Source organism: Budorcas taxicolor, chromosome 3 (assembly GCF_023091745.1).
Source record: "Budorcas taxicolor isolate Tak-1 chromosome 3, Takin1.1, whole genome shotgun sequence".
Classification (NCBI taxonomy): Eukaryota; Metazoa; Chordata; class Mammalia; order Artiodactyla; family Bovidae; genus Budorcas; species Budorcas taxicolor.
Genome location: NC_068912.1, coordinates 86,409,567 through 86,427,074, shown reverse-complemented (window position 1 = coordinate 86,427,074; position 17,508 = coordinate 86,409,567). Strand labels below are relative to the sequence as shown.

Here is a 17,508-nt window from a genome sequence, read left to right as displayed (position 1 = left end):
AGGCTCAGAAAGTTTAAATACATCATCCAACAAGTAAGCAGAGGTGGTGATCAAATCCAGAGCTGACTCCAGAACCTATGCGGCTGCCCTAGGGCCATGCTTAAAATTATCTGACATTAATACTTAGGAAACAATGCAGAATTCTGGTGGGATTGCCTTGTTTGGAGGCCCAGAGCCGTGTTCTGGTGTCAGTAACAACCAAGTCATGGTTTCTGGGAATAGACACACCCCAACTCCCAAAAAATAGAACCATTTATGGATCCCAAGTCACTCAGCTTTATAAGGCCTTTCCCAGCCCAGCCAGCCAGATCAGAAGGTGAAGTCAGTTTGTTTCTAAGGACCTCTTGTCTGTTTCTATCTCTTTTTCAATTTGGGAGGTTGGAAAGAAGATGAGGAGAAAGAATTCGTGAGAGGGATACATTTCCTTAGAAATGTTATTAATTGGCTGGGCAAAACAAGAGAAAGAAATAAAATAGCTGCTCCTTACTAAGTAAAGGCATCTCATTAAAAATTAAAAGCACTCTTGGTTTAAGTAGGGCAAATTAGTAATTAAGTGCTATATAATCAACTTGTGTAAACATAATATTGAAGGGGAGGCCAAATTAATCACTCTGCTGGCTTGTTTTTGCCCCCATTAATGCACCTTTTACTTGGGTCCTTCCTGTGATGTCAGGATGCATTTTCTGCTCTCCCTCCGCTGCTGGAGATAGGGTGGGCTGCGATAGCTGGGCTGACAGATAACAGTGGGCTGGATCTGGAAAAGGCCTGTGTCTGGGCCTGATTCAACTAGGTACTGAGGCTCCCTGCTTTGTTGTTTGACCCAGAGCTCATCAGAGAAAGGCTGCCAGGTGTCAGGGACAGTCCTAGATGGTCGCAGGACAAAGAAGAATTAAACACATCTCAGGACCCATGGGGTTCCAACCTCGGAGGGAGAAGATGGACACAGGCAGATAGATACAGTTATGAAAAAGTCAGCACGAAGTGTAACGGCAAGGGTCAGTGGGCCTTGGCTTGGGCTCCAATCATAACTCTGCCACTTACCTTGGGTGACTTACTTAATTTCTCTGTGCCTCAGAGCCCTCATCTGTAAGCCTAACCATACTATCTGCATTATGATCTCACAGTTTGTGTTGTAAGAGGCAAACGCGTGAGTACCTGTAGGGTAGAATGGGCCTTCCAGGTGGCTCAGCGGTAAGGAATCCATCTGCCAAGGCAGGAGATGTGGGTTTGATCCCTGGGTTGGGAAGATCCCCTGGAGAAGGAAATGGCAACCCACTCCAGTACGCTTGCCTGGGAAATCCTATGGTCAGAGGAGCCTGGTGTGCTACCGTCCATGGAGTCACAGAAGAGTCAGTCACTACTTAGCAACTAAACAACAAACAACGAAGTAGAATCCTGTCTATTTAATGTTGGCTATTACTTAACTACACTTGCTCTGCAGTGGCTAATGGAACACCACGGAAGGAGTGTCTCCCATTGCCTTAGGGCTATGAGTGTCCTTCTGAGAAGGGGACATTTGAACCTGGCCATAGAGCATTAGTTACTCCAGAACTGGAACTCTGGAGGGGCGTGTGACACAGGCTGGCTTTTAATCTTTGCGTTGGAGTCCCTTCTCTGGAAGCAGAGGAAGGAGCATATGCTTCAGACCTGCACAAATCTTTCTCCATTTCAAGTCCACACAATAAATAGTAATAACTGATGGAGTTCAGTTGTGTTATGGCAACTGCCTGCCAAGTCTGGGAAGTGGAAGAGGGCAAATGAGCTACAGCTGTTGTGGGCAAGATAAGAGGGAATCAAATGGGGCAGTAAAACGTCTAAGTCACTTTATTCCACTCAAGGTGATGGCATCTCCTTGACTTGCTAGCTGGGTGAGCCATCCTGACGGGCAAGTTTCTCTCAGCCTCTGTGCCATATTAACTGACCCCACAGAATAACTGCAAATACTCTATGAATGAAAGCACATTTAGCACAATACTCAGCATACACAAAAGTACTGTTATTTCCTGTATTGATTTAATCTTTACCTAAAACCCAGTAAAGTGGGTAGTAACATCATCCCACTTTATAAAGCAGGAAATGGAGGCATCAAGATGCTGATGAGCTCCTAAGGTCACATGGATGGCTGGTACAGGGAGGAGGGTTCCTGTTTAGCTGTCTAACTCTAGGCTCACCCTCTGCACCTCCCTTGCTGCCCAGTGCTTCAGAGAGCACCTAGAGCTCAATTTACATATTATATGCTAGAAGTAGGGAAGATGTCAGTTGATTATGTCCAGGCCCCTCACTTGCTAATGAGGAAGAAATCTTTTCTCCTGCTTGAAGAAACAACAGGATTCCCTTTAACAGATGGGGCAGGCCAAAGAGACTCACCCGAAATGATCATCCCTTGGATGCAATGGATGCAGCTACTTACACTCATCTTGGCAGTTTTGCTTTGGGAAGAAAACAGTTTATTTATCATTCATACTCCTCTTCCAAAAAGGATTTGAGCAAGCTTATAATAAAGGGCTAAGCAGAATAAAACTAAGCAAAATAAAACACAAGTTAGAAGCTATGTAGAAAGAGAATACCCCAACTACTTAGACTAGGGGATCCTCAAATATATATACCTTCAGGTGCCAACTAGTCTGTATAAGCTTGGGACAATACCAGCAAAGGCCAGGATGATTTCTTATGCAGGTTGGCGAATGTATACTCTTGCCTAAGGACATTGACATTCAGGTTGTTTCAACTCTGCTTTGGTGAGTGCCAGACCAAGCAGATTTATGGGGCAGATTTGGCCTGTGGGTCTCTGACCCTGAGATAAGGGGATTACTTGGAGCTTCCCAGCAGCCAGCATAGAACTGGGAAATAGGTCAAGTCAGATAGTGTCCACTGAGTCAAGGAATTATACACCCATTCTCCAAAAGAGACTGTGCCTTCCCTGCTATCAAATTCTAAAGTTGCCATTTCTTTAAAAACAAACTGAGAGTTCCTTCTATGAAACTTTACAGAAGCAGCAGAAGAATTCATCCTATATTAAGTTGTTAAGAGTCCAGAGCAGAACATTGAAACTTGACTTGAACTTAAGAATTGCCCAGGTTTATAACTTTGTGGAGCTGTCGCTTCACCCAAGGGTAAAACTGAGAATACCCAGCATGGTAGATGGATGGCATGTTCCTTAGCCCTTTTCCCTGAATATTCCTTCCCTCAGCCAGCTTCACAAACAAAGCTGTGTCACTGACCTAGGACTGTCTTAGAAGACCTCAGTACTAAAGCTTTTTACCAGCCTGGCATCAAGGACGTGCTAAAATGAAGCACCCATCAATCGAGAAGGGCAACAGATGTTGAAGCCTATCGGATGTCAGTAAACAGCAAGCCTACAGAGGCCAGTGAACTTGGCATCCTCCTAGCAAAATTACACTGTTGCCTTCAAGAGGGAACGCCATGGACTTTTATAAGCTGCATTAGGTGATATATTTTTTCTTAACCTCTATTTTTTTTAAAGGGCAGATTTAATGTTCACAGAGTGTTCTAGGCTTTCAGCCCTAGAAGTGTAGGTCTTCAAAATATCCTCCCAGTAATTATGAGACATTTCATGTTCAGCTTATCTTTTTACTAGTACCCTCCCTTTTACTGTTAGAAGTATGATTCATATTATAAGCAATAAATAGGACCATAGTTAAGAGCACAGACTCAGATGTCACAGAAGTCTGGGCTCCAGTCCGGAGTTCAGATGCTAAAGCTGTACGTTAGGTCAATCCCTTTACCTCTCCTGTCTAAACTGGTGTTCTTACAGTACAAATGAGACTGTTAAGAGCGCCTGCCTCAATAAGAGTGCCGTGAAGATTAAGTGAGATAATATGTAGAAAGTATTTAGCACAGTTACTGGTATGAATAAACTTTCAGTGAGAATGCTACAAGTTAGAGAAATATTTATGATACCTGTCCTTATTAGCTGACTGTAAATTACACGTGGTTGTAGCTCTTTAGGTACATTATTAGAACACGGCTGGGCCACTCATTTACCTCCTGTTTACTCTCAGGTAGCTTTTTACTACCTGTGTGTTACATTTCCTGGACTCTCTTGCAACTGGCCATTAAGTAGTATTTAGCACTGTTTTGGGTTTAGTTTTAGTGATTGGTTAATGGGAGATACTGATGGAGATTGGTATACAGGAAACAGGGAGAAGTCAGGTCATTGCTCTCTTTTACTTCAGCAGCAGCAGCTGCATCTCCTTTGTGATTCCAGCTTCCAGCCTTCCCCTCAGGTCCCAGTGCTGAGCACTCAGCCCTTCGTTGGTTTCAGCTCCAGCCTGACATCCCCAGCCCCTATCTCTGGTCACACTACTGCCTCCCATCACGGGGAGGAGTAGCAGCTCTCTGCCATCCCTGATCTCTGAGTTCCTTCGACATCATCAGTTTGGCCTCTAAGTTTCTTCTGTCATCAGTGAAAACAATTTCTTGCACTCCTTTCTGTTAAATGACCTAGAGTGGCTTCGCGTCTCCTGACTGCACTCTAATGATACAGTTGCTTTTAAATATTAAAAGGGAAGTCAGCCCTTATGGTGAATCTACTTCCCCTTCTCTCTGCCTGTTGGAATGGGCTAGGCCTGTGGGAGGAGGGGTGGCTGGTTCTCATGAAGAACAGTTCACTTTGACGAAGTAACGCCAACAGACAAGAAATTGACCTTAGCAACTCTAGTGAATACCCAGCTCTGAATAATCGAACTCTGAGTCAGGCATTGAGGACAGTGGCTGTGCACAGCTTACCACTTCCATCAGGAGACACGGCTGGATTACAGGTCAGAACCAGGCGCAGGTCAAGGGAGTGTCTAGCCGAAAAGAATAGAAACTCCTCTTTCCTGAACCAGAACTCTGGACCATTCTAAGTGAGTCATTATATTACATGTGTGATTATTTTCATCACTCAAATGAGGAAATAGAGACTCAGAAAGGACAAGCAATTTGCCCAGCATCCTGTAGCTATTAAGTAGTGGTGTTAGTTGAAGTCTGTATGTCTCGGAGCTCATGTTTATTGAGACATACCGTTTACTCAAGGTTTTCCAAACTTTCTTCCTGTTTCCAAGCAAATTATAAGAAAGCTACTTGCAAAACTCATATTTCTCTGGTCTTGTAGACATTCCCTTGCAGAATCAATAGTTAGCCTTTTCTCCCCTAATTCTCACAATAGATTTATATGTAAATTTTCTTGCCTTCAGTTTTACAAATGAGAAAACAGAAAGCAAAAAGAACTTACCCAAGGTCACACCAGGTGTTAATATTTGAGCTGAAATTTGAATACAGATTTTCCTGTCCCCAAGCAAACACTGTTTCTACTGGTGACGTCAAAGCACTGGATTATGTCATAGAAGGCCAAATGTTTTACAGTTTTAAAAAAGAAAAAGGGGGAAAACAAGGCCAGGTTCCCCACCTTCAAGGAGCTGACAGGCTAGAAAAATAAAAATGAAGCAACCTGAAACCAGAGAGTGCTGTTACATAATCTACTCCCTGGTAACAGCTACAGGCAGGAAAGAGAAGTGTGACTTTGTATAAGAAGCAGGGCTTGAAATGGAAATGGTAACTTAGGAGGAGCAGAGAAGCAGTAGGACGTGGACTTTTCAGACAGAGATGCTAGTGATAGGAAAGGAACAACACAGACAATAGAGACATCAACTCAGCTCCTAGGAAAGCATCCCAGTTCATGAGGAACAAAAGAGAAAGCTCGATACATAAGGACCACACTTGACTGGGAACGGGAGTCATCAACTATGAACAAATTATTAGGAATTTGGTCAGGAGTCTTAGAAGCATGCTTTGCCCAACATCCCATAACTCTATCAGTTATTTTCTGTTTTGGTTTTTTTAATGTTTCAGGCTAATAGTCTCATTTTTCTTTTAAATCAACAACATCAAGTGCTTCTTAGATGATCATACTGTTTCCCGCTTTAAAAAAAAAAAAAAACCTATAAACTAATTCAACCTGAGAGTAACAACAAAGATTTATTATTTATCTAACAGTTTTGAAGTCTTTAAATGCCCCTGGAAAATTATCCTATTTTGCAAGAGAACATTTGTGTATAGAGAGTTATAGCATATCATGTTTGAGAATTTCAGGATGAAGGTACCTTCTGAGACAAGGCCATTGAGATAATGGGAAGCAGGCAACCCACCTCACCCCACCTCAAGTCCTACCCCTTCCCCTCCCCATCTCAACTGACACCTTGGCCAGAGGAGCCTGTATGTTGGATGGAGTCGATCAGACTGAAATTTCTACCAAGTTGGCCATGTCAGTTTCACCTGTCAGCATCTCTGATGAGGAGGGATCCTGAGAGACCAGACTGGTTTAGGTAATTGGATTATAGCGGTTGTCTTCATCTTAGTAAGCTGATTAACCACTACTAACAGACATTTACAGAGGAAAAATTTATAGACAGCCCTAAAGTGGTGATTCAAGCAAGTGCTTAGACTACTGAGGAGGAGCAGGTATTGTGAGTCCAGCATGTTGTGACGTGGTGGGGAACTAGGAACCTGCTCTTCAAGGGGCTCCTGAAAGGATAATAGAGGGTATTCATATCACTTCACCAGTCATTGTGCATGTGACTTTGTGGATTAAATCACTTAGTCCTCACAACAATTCCATTCAATTCTGATATTCCTAGTGCTTTGCCCATAAAGAGGTCTTTGCAGATAAGGAGGTCAAATCATAGAGAAATTAAGTACTTTCCCAAGGTCACAAAGCTGGTAAGATTACTTGGGTGATGTTCTGACCCTGTAGTCTGTCCACTGGAATGACACTGGAACCCATCTGTAAAATTGCCTTGGGACGTTTCCTCGGGGTCAGGCCCACCTCTACACTCCCCACCCAGGCCTGTGCTTATCTCTAGTATTGCCCTTAGGTGTTTCAGTGTCTGCTTACCCCACTTGGGTATGGGCTTCCAAGGAAGGATCCCAGGACTCCTCATCCTTAACCAGTAGCGGGTGCTGCATAAACATGTGGTACCAAAGAGGAGGTGAAATTAACAGAGAAGGTACAGTCTCCCTTGATCTGGCTGAGCAGCCACTTGAAGCAGAAGTGCTGCTGTGGATAGGTGTGGATTGAAAACCCTTAGCAGGTAAAATCTGACGCAAGACCACCTAGTTCTCAGCTCTGTCTCTGAAAATAGCTTTCCCCATTCTCACAGGCATTCACTCCAGACTGTTCCTTGTGATTCTCAGGTACTCTCTTTTTTTCCAAAGATGAAGTCCCCATCCTCAAAGTCAGTTTGGTTACTAGACAACTCAGTATATAACCTGGGACAAGAGGTCTACCACTTTAGGCCTCAGATTCCTCATCTTTACGCTGAAAAAATCAGGTCCTGATTTTCAAACAATTTAAAGTAGTGGACCACTTAGGAGGCCACTATGTAAAAAACACAGAAGCCAAGCCATGTCTCCTGTTAACCAAGAGTCCCAACTGAACATAAGAAGCCCAGCTCTCAATTGTTTCAGAGGCAATAACCCAAAATATATTAAGGTAATCAACACAAATACTTAATAGTACAGTAATTAAAATGAGTTCCGAATGGAAGATCCAGGCCATTGAAAAAAATGGGTTCAAAGGCTCCCAGCGAGACCCCTGTGCCTGCTTCTCTGTTGAAGGCTTCTCTGTGTGCTCCTGGAGGAAGAGGGTGTGTGGCTTGACTGTGTACAGTGGGTTGGGGAAGCTAAAGCCTCTGGGCCCATCCTTGACTGAAGATAGACTGTGTCCTGTGGCACTGGTGAATTAGAAATTCTAGCCAGTGACTCTTAGAGGTTGATTTTCTGTCTGGGGATCTGACCTCTTGCTTCACCACCCGAGGGGATCAGACTGTCCTGGGAGGAGCCATGAGCTAACCCTCTGAAAAGCCTTTCCTTTCTTTCTCTTTCTTTCTTTTTTTAACTGTATGTTTCAAGGGGAATTTCTGATTGGGGGCTTAGCACCGTCAGTTTGAATCCCTCTTGGCATTTAGAGCTTTGAGAGATCCTTACCACCCTCTTCACTGGTGTTTTGTGCTAGAAGATCACTAGAGATTTAATTTCATTTATGTCACTGGATTTATTTAAAAAAAAAAAAACACCTTTTGGAGTCAGGGATGAATGCCCCATTCCTTTTTTTTTTTTTTTTTTTGGTCAATTTTCACTGATTCCTTATGTGAATACCTCAAGGGTAAGAATCTAGTTTTAGTTATTCAGTTATTTCCAAATCTCCTGTCCCTAACACAGAGACTGACCTGGACTGCTTAGTAAATATTTATATTTCATTCTACAAATACAACCTCCCCTGACCCCAACCCCCCACCCCCACCCCAGGTGCAGCAATGTGTAAAATAACCATTGTACCAGGTTTCATCCCATTTACAGTGGAGGGTAAGAGACCATTAAAAAAGTAAATCCAAATAAATATATAGTATATCTTATATACTATAAGATATAAAGAGAAAAGAACAGTTTCAATGGAAGGACAAATATGAATGATTGATGAATGAAAGGAAAATGACCCCAACTGCCAACTCAAAATCTGTCTCATCTCATCTCTTTGTAAATAATTATTATTGGTATTATTTTAACTATCACAACTGCTGCCATTTCTTGAGTATCCACCACATTCCAAGCTCTGTGCTAGTACCTTCCTATTAAGTGCATCAAATTCTCAAAAGAACCTTGCTGTTTAGGCCTTCTTATCCCTTAATGGCAACCCACTCCAGTGTTCTTGCCTGGAGAATCCCAGGGACGGGGGAGCCTGGTGGGCTGCCGTCTATGGGATCGCACAGAGTTGGACACAACTGAAGCGACTTAGCAGCAGTAGCAGCAGCATCCCTTATTCCAGATGAAAAAGGAAGGCCCAAGGAAAGTAATTAACTTGTCCATGATCACAGTCAGTTAATGGGACAAATGCAAGTTGGTCTGACAGAGACTCTGCATTGAGCAAAAGGGAAAACATTCCAAAGATTATCATCAGGGATCCAACAGGGAGTCACTGACTGAGGAATACTATATCCTACCTTGTTGCAAATGATCAATTATGTTAGGGGAGAGGAAGGAAAAAAAGGGAAAAATCTGTGTTCAAGAGTGAGAGGGAAAGGGAGGAAGATAGTATTCTTGAATTGGTCATCTTATCAGCCTCACAATAATAAGCCATCACCATGGGAACAAGAACTCTAATTAATGACAGATGTTGAGTCACTTTATAAACCACACCATCTGAATGCCGAGCTGGTGCTGTAACCGTGTCTCCCCTTTCGCAGCTGGGAGCATGCTATGGTCTTGTTGGAGAGACCCATCTTCCATGGGTGGAGCAAACTCTGGACTTGGCATCAGAAGACTTGCATCTGAGCCTCAAATCTGCCCTTTCTGAGTTCTTTTGCCTTGAACAATAAGCTCACCAAAAGTGAGAGGTGGCTCTCATTAATTTTGTCATTATTATTGCTACCACTAGTAGTAGCTTTCTGAGACTCTAGATCTACAAAGTGCAATGTAACATCATCTCATCAGTTACCACACTGACAGCAAATGTCTGGCACAGACAGTGTGCTGTGTTATTTAACCATGGTGATGCTGATGCTGGAGAAGAAAAGAAGGAAAGGGAAAGAGGAAGAAAAGCAATTGCAGTGATGTGCAATGATGTACGTGTATAGAACTATGAAAGCTCTGAGGTGTGATACAAATGAGGGCATTCTACTCATTGTCAAAATATTTTTGGTTAGTTCCTGGGCTGGTAGCCCATTCCTGTGTTCAATTTTGTCAAAGGTTCTATTGTCTCTGTTCCCTTTTTGTCCAGCCCCGTGTACATGTCTCTCCTCCTTCTGGCTGTGCTGTTTCACTGGGGGAAGGACAACCAAGACAAAGAATTCACAGAAATCATGAGAAAAATTTACTCAGAGCTCAAGTTCTCTATAGGCCAGGATTTCCCATAGACTGTTCTTTTGGACATTAGAAGATATTCCTGGAAATAATTCCTTTGGAAAACACTACATTCAAGTTAACTAGGTATCTTTATAGTAAGACTTTGCATAAGAGTTTAATATATTAACATGCCTTGTGAATCTCCTAGGTTGTGGAGGCATTTAGAATACAGACTTTCCTAAATTTACTTGACCAAAAAATTAGTTTTTCATGGAGCATTTTACTTTGCTAAAGGACCAAACATTGAAAAGTGCTGCTGTTAACCCAGAGTCAAGACCATCAAGTATACAAGTAGTACCAGATAACAGGGTTGAAAAATCCCACCAACCTTCCCATCATTCATGTGTCCATTTTACAAATTAAAAGGGCACCAATCCTGTATGTCCTTCCCTAGTGAAGGACAGGGAAGCCTGTGTGCTGTAGTCCATGGAGTCACAAAGAGTCAGACACAACTGAGTGAGTGAATAACAATACTATATTTGGCAGTAACTTCATGCTGGATGGTGGAGAAGCGACAAGATCCATATATTTCCACTCTTACCATCTTGGAGCTCTTGTGAGCATTTTGGGGTGATAGAGAAATTGCCTGGCAATAGAGATGCAGGTGAAGGGTGGAAAGCAAGGGTGCTGTGGTAACAAGGACAGGGGCTTCTTATTCCTACTTCATACGTCAAGAGGAGTTTCCCAGAGGAAGGAACTTCTAACCTGAGATCCAAAGAACAGGAAGAACAATAGGTAATACATTGTCAATGCACTTTCCCAGGTGTTAGCAGTCCTCTGGGTCAGACACAGTGAGAGTGGGGACAGGAAAGATGAGAGGAACGTGAACCAGCACATTGCTTTGGGTCTGTTGGTTCAAACTGGAATGAGTTATTAAACTCCATGGACTCAAGTGTCCAGGAGCCATAAATGGATACAAAATAGAATAACATGGCTTCTCCCCAGATGCACAGGTATCGGTAGCACCCAGGATTTTAGCTGGCTTGTGGACACTCTTTTTGTAATAGATATATATTTAATTTAACATATATTAGAAAAAGGTAACCAGAATCATACCTATGTTTTCATAGACATTTTTTGCCTAGAACAAGGCAATTTGAAAAAAAAGAAAAAAGAATTCATTCAGAATTTAGAAGAAAATATTATACTAATATAATACTACACATGATACTTGAACATGGAAACAATTATGAAGATGGTATGTGAATAACTAAAATTTGTGAAGCAATAAAGTAACATGTGTGAAAGTGTCTCATGCATAGAAAGTGAAAGAAGTGTTAGTTGCTCAATCGTCTCCAACTCTTTGTGGCCCCATGAACTATAACCTGCCAGGCTCCTCTGTCCATGGAATTCTCCAGGCAAGAATACTGGAGTGGGTTGCCATTCCCTTCTCCAGGGCCTCTTCTGAACCCAGGCACTGAACCCAGGTCTCCTGCATTGCAGGCATATTCTTTACTGTCTGAGCCACCAGGGAAGCCTCATGCATAGAAGGCCCCAATAAATGCTTCCTTTCTTTCTGATTCGCTGGGCCAGCAAGTGGCAGACCCCAGGACTAAGCCAGAGCCTCAGACTCCCAGTCCAATACTCCTTCCAGGACACCTTTACCTGTGTCTGCCTCACTCAGCCACTCATCCCTCAGTAATAATGCAATGAGTGGGTATTTCAGAAGTAACTCATGACTTTGCAAAAATGTTCTGATGAATGTCAATAATAAATAACATGCATACTTACTAACATAGATAGTGTTAGCCTTTTGAAAAACAGGAATTGGAATCTGAGAATTGAAAGGGCACTCAGAGATCATCTCACCCAATCCTGCCTTTTATGGATGTGGAACTTGGGACCCAGAGAGGAGAAGTGCTTTGTTCAGAGCTCTTAGCTGATCAAACCAGGATGAGAATTCATATAAAACATGCAGATATAAAATGTTACACATAAGGACTTCCCTGGTGGTCCAGTGGTTAAGACTCTGTGCTTCCAATGCAGGAGGTGCAAGTTCAATCCCTGGTCAGGTAACTAAGATCCTACTTGCTGAGAGGTGTGGCCACAAAAAACAAAACAAAACAAAACAAAACAAGTTACATGTGAAAAGAAAAAAAAAAAAAACCTGTCTCCTTTTTTCCAGAAAAGTAGCAGTGATATACCACAAAAGGACTTTTATTTTCACAAACTTAAAAATTTGGGAGGTCATGCTTCATCCTATGCCAAGCAGAACATTGTAAATGATCACTGGAGAAGGCATTCCTGGTTCTATTCATTTGTTCGTTTAATTGTAAAATATACATAACAAAATTTACCATTTTTGCATAAATAATATAATAGTGTTAAGTATTATTCACATTATTGTGCAACCAAGATCCAGAGCTCTTTTCATCTTGCAAAACTGAACTTTCTACCCACTAAACAACAGTTCCCCACCCCTCTCTCCTCCAGGTTCTAGCAACCATGATTTTACTTTCTATCTTGGTGAATTTCACTTCTCTCAGTACATATATAAATGCAATCATACATATTTGTCTTTTTTGTGACTAGCTGCTTTCATTTAGCATAATGTCCTCAAGAGCCAGACTCATGGTGGCATGTGTCAGAATTTCTCTCCTTCCTGGTTGTTTTCTTGATGTGACACAGGCTGTTCTCGGTGGTTCCTGATTATACCCATCATCACCGTGAAGACTTTGGCATGCTTACTATTTTAGTGACTTTTCTCCAGTGGGGGAAATAGATAGCTCAGTTGTGGACGACAGCAGCAGTGAAAATCAGTATCTAAGAGGAACTCAAGCCTTCGTCTTCCGATCTTTTCTAAGCAGGTGACAAGGGAGATAAATGAGATTGCTTGCTGTATCTCCAACCCTCACCCCCGGTTCCCTTCATTGCTTCCACCTCAAGTCTTCCGTCAGCCACAAAGGAACCATGAGGTGGTGGTTAGTGATTTAAAAAGTGGATTTTCAAGTAAAATAGCCTTGGATTCCAGTCTAGCCTCTGTAACTTACTAAATCTAGGATCATGGGTAACATGATAAACTCTCAAAGCTATGCTTCTGTTATCTGCAGATGGATAGAATAATACTGGTATATAATTTTTTTTTTTTTTTAAAGCTTGTGTTTTTTTTTCTCCTGTGTGGTAAGATATTATTTCTGGACTTAGTTTCTCAAACTGAAAAATAATAATCAGCAATTTCTTCCACTGGATTGTTCAGAGATGGGATGTGATGTTATCTGACATTTTGGCCACTGAGATGTCTTGTTCCAGGCTGAGAGTTCTAGGAACCTCGTGATATTGGAAAGGAGAGAGCGCTCATTTATTATGCAGCCTCTGTATGTCAGATATAGTACTTTTTCATCCAAAACTCTGAGTAGTGCTCTATTATGGCCCTTGGCCCTTTGCATCATTAGCATTTGAAGTCTCACTGGCTTGTTTTAACCAGATGCCCAGAAAACTACAGATCCTGCTCGCCCTGCTGCCATTTTTAAAAAACTGTTTCTTTAATGCATTGGGAATCACTCAACATGTGCCTGCATTTCTTTGGCCACTAATACATCCCCATATCTCAAGATATTCTCCCTCTTCCCACTCCAATATCCCCATGGCCTCATGGTAAAAGGTACCATTCATTTCACAAGGAAGCCTGCAGATGGAAACTGATTTGGGCTCCTCTCTCAGCACTCTCCTTGCTGACCACTCATGATTTTTTCCCCCCCTGGATTTGACCCTCCCATCTTCTTTCTTTTGATAAACAGGACAGCTGGCCCCAAAGGGATGCATCCATTACATTTCACCAGAGTTGAGTTCACTTTCCATTGTGTGTTTCTGTTTAAAAAGAAAGCCTTTTAAATGGTTGAGCATACATTGAGTGTGTACCTAATTTTTAATATGTGTGTGTGTGCCCACAGAATAGAAGAGAAGCCTTAAATAACAATGAAACTGAATTGTATATGTGTATTATGTGGCACTGATTCCTAAACATGTATATTCTTAGCAGCCAGGTATTATTTAATACATCCCCATTAGTCAAGATGCCAAATCTAAATGAAAACCATGTTTAAATATATTTAGTAATATTATGGCTTTTGGTTGACTTTCAAGCTGTATTAACGTAACTTTATTTTTCCCCAGCCAGCCCTCAGTCACTGTCTTATATTTTTACTCTGAATGTTCGTCTAGTTCTTTTGGGTTATTAAGCCAATTTTGATCATAAACAATTTATACCACAGACTTTTAGCATCATTTGCACTGGGCCCTAAAATGTAAATGTTTTAGAAAGAGAATAACCCTGAGATTTTTTTTTTTTTCTGGCTGAAAAATGAAATGTCTCTTCTTCATGGGGTGAGTCCCTGAATTTAAAAGGAAGTTAATAAGTGCCTTGGAGATAGTAAATTGTTTGTAGTTTCTGTAACGAATGGTGTCTGCCTTTTGAGTTGTTATTGCTTTTAGTGTTTTGTACTAAACGTACTGTGTTCATTTTCTCCCCTTTGTGATGATTCACACTTCTGTTAGTTTTGCAATAGCACCACCTACAGGCTATGGGGAACATTGCATGTGCTGCTAAAATGTTCTTAGTTCAGTTCAGTCGCTCAGTCGTGTCCGACTCTTTGCGACCCCATGAATCGCAGCACGCCAGGCCTCCCTGTCCATCACCAACTCCCGGAGTTCACTCAGACTCGCGTCCATCGAGTCAGTGATGCCACCCAGCCATCTCATCCTCTGTCGTCCCCTTTTCCCCCTGCCCCCAATCCCTCCCAGCATCAGAGTCTTTTCCAGTGAGTCAACTCTTCACATGAGGTGGCCAAAGTACTGGAGTTTCAGCTTTAGCATCATTCCTTTTAAAAAGCAGTTCCCCTGCTCTTCAGGATGTAATGACAAAAGGCTTGTGGGTCTTGGGATTGAAGAAGAGAGAAGGCAGTGGTGGCCTGATGAGGTAGGCTGCTATCTCCATCCACCAGGTTTCCAATCTGGTGACAAACCAAAAACAGCTGTAACTAGAAAGCATTCCTTTTATAAAGAATTAGCTGCACTTGGAGTAAAATATTCTGTTCTAGCAGATTTTTTAAAAATTATTAATAAAACATCATTGTATTTATTTAACATGTTTCACTCTTGTTCTTGTGTCCAGCAGTTTTCTTGCTGTTTCCATCCTTGTAACAGGCATTTTCCAACATGATTGCAGTGAAATGATTCTTGCATGTGGAGCTTCGATTTTGCTCTCTTATAGTAATTACTTGCCTCTCACATTTCCACATGCTCTCTTCTTTCTTCACTGTTCTCTGTATTAGACCTTATAAAGTTTTATTTCAGCCTTCAGCCTGTTTATGCTTCCCATTAACGTTTCATTATTGTTTCTTCTTATTTCTGGAGTTCTTACACGGTTCTTTGTGTTTACATCTGAAAACGTTTTAAAACCTGATTAAAAGTATCACAAATGTGTTTATTAAAAAACACAATACAATTCTTTGATTATATTAGTGCTGATAAATAATGCTTACAAAACTGTTTTTTGCATCATATTCAATCCAAAATTTAACATGTGTCTAACTTTGTACGCTGTAGATGTTCTGTGGTTCACTTTAAAAAGAAAAATTAAATATAGTGCATAGCAGTACATAAAAGTCTTGTAAACAGATATTACTATCTATGTGCCATATCTCTGTAGATGATGATGGCAGTGATAATGATTTTAGGCATCACTTGATGACTTCTACATGGCAAACACTGTTCAAATCACTTTACATGAATTAGCATATTTAATCACCAAAACAATATCATGGGATAAGATCTAAAAGTATTCCCATTTTATACATGTTTACAGAATGTTTGTGTGTTCCCAAAAAGGAAACATCTGCAAGGTAATGTATGAGCCTGCCATAGCTAGCGTGCAATTGAAAGGTTAATATTATTGGCTCTTTCTTGGACTTTAAGAATTAGTTTGGGTCACTTTTCTTTGTCCCATTAACCAACTGTCCCTTTGGGAGCTTATGCTTCCCTTCACCCTTTTATACCTGTCAACTTCTCACTAGGTGACTCCAGCTTTACCTCCTGAAAGAGCAATGTCTGCCCTCACAGAGCTTATACTCTCCTTGGGAGGAGTCTCATACAAGTATTTCTGGAAACAAGTAGTCACAATAAATAATAGGATTTCAGGTAGCAAAAAAAAAAAAAAAATGCTGTAAGAGGAAGTAAAGCAACATAAAGGAACAAAGAGAGGCCAGGCAGATTGGGCTGGTGGGACTGCTGTGTGAGCAGTGTGGTAGAAGGGCCCTCCTGGGTTAGGATGTTTGAGATGAGACTGGCATGGCAGAGAGCACAGGGGGTGCAAACGTCCTTGGGCGGGAATGAACCGAACATGTCTAAAGAAGAACAGGAAAAAAACCAGGGAATGGGTCTCTTCTTTCTCTCCCTCCTCAGCTCTCTGACAATCCATTTTCTGCCTCAGACCCTGGTCTTGCTGAATTCAAAGAAATGATCTGGAATGACAGAATCCTGGGCTGATATTCATGGAAGTCAGGGGGCAGGGAGGGACACTGGCAAGAGGATCAGACTGGGAGAGCCTACACTCCGTGTGTCTGCCAGGTACACTCACATGTAATGTATGTCTGTTGTGTAAAGTCAGATTAAAGTGAGCATAAGGCAGAAGTGAGGTCCCAGCCCTTCCTGGCACAGTGAGTCATTCATCCTTCAGTGCTCCCGTAGTACAGAACAGACCGGGCACATATTCCTCCTCATATGTATGGCAACTCTTCCTCCCACCAGGCTAGAAGCTTACTGAGGGCAGAGTCTATGTCAGAATCATTCTTCAAGCCTTTTTCCCTCTTGCATTCATTTATCCAGCACTGTTTCTGAGTGCCAGCCACTTATGCTAGGTCTGTCTCTCTGTCCCTAGATGCAGGTCTAAACAAGAAAGACCCAGTCCTTGTTCTCAAGTTTCTTACAGTATTGCAGAGGAAAAATACAGTGAAGTAGACAGCCAACCATACTGGAGTCTGCTCTCAGAGAAAACGTTCCGAAGGAATGACAGTTGCACCAAGACTTGTGTGTGTGTGTGTGTGTGTGTGTGTGTGTGTGTGTGTGTGTGTGTCTGTGGCTGAGATGGGGGAGGGTGTACAGAATTTTAGCTCTTGGGAACAAAGGATTCATGAACCTGAAGGTGAACTCAGTGTGTACTGGATGAAAAGATGAATTTGAGTAAATAAGCGAATGAACAAATTAATGCTTTGGTCTTGTAGGAGCAGCTCCTAACATGGAAGTAGAAAGCCGGAAGACATTTTGTTAATTTACCTTGATAAGTCACTCTTCCAAATGCTGCCTGTCCTGTGCCTGTGGGCAGACTCTCACGAAAACCTGTGTGATTATCAGAAGGCTGCTCGCCTCATAGATCATGCAGGGATTTATTGGAAAAGTGAGTTAAGCAGTCATTTTTAACCTGGGGAATTCATCTATCCCAAGCCCAATGACCAGCATTCCTATCTTTCCTGAACATTACTTAGATGACAACTGTGGGATGGATAAAGGGTTAAAAAATGAAGTCAGAATCTCAAGGCTGTGCATAGAAGGGACAGTGGCTGTTAGAGTGTTCGAGATGCTAGAGGAAGAGTGCTGTCTTGAAAGAGGCAAGGA

General features: G+C 41.9%; 1 protein-coding gene across 5 annotated transcripts in view; it reads left to right on the top strand.

Moving 5' to 3' along the window:
* Positions 1-17,508, top strand: part of FGGY (FGGY carbohydrate kinase domain containing) — a 501,197-nt gene that overhangs the window by 421,404 nt on the left and 62,285 nt on the right. The window contains exon 15 of one of the 5 annotated variants that reach the window (XR_008199109.1): positions 16,328-16,464. The exons of the other annotated variants lie outside the window; for them this stretch is intronic. The gene's annotated coding sequence lies outside the window, so the exon portion shown is untranslated. The remainder of the gene's footprint in view (positions 1-16,327; positions 16,465-17,508) is intronic. 5 annotated transcript variants of the gene reach the window in all.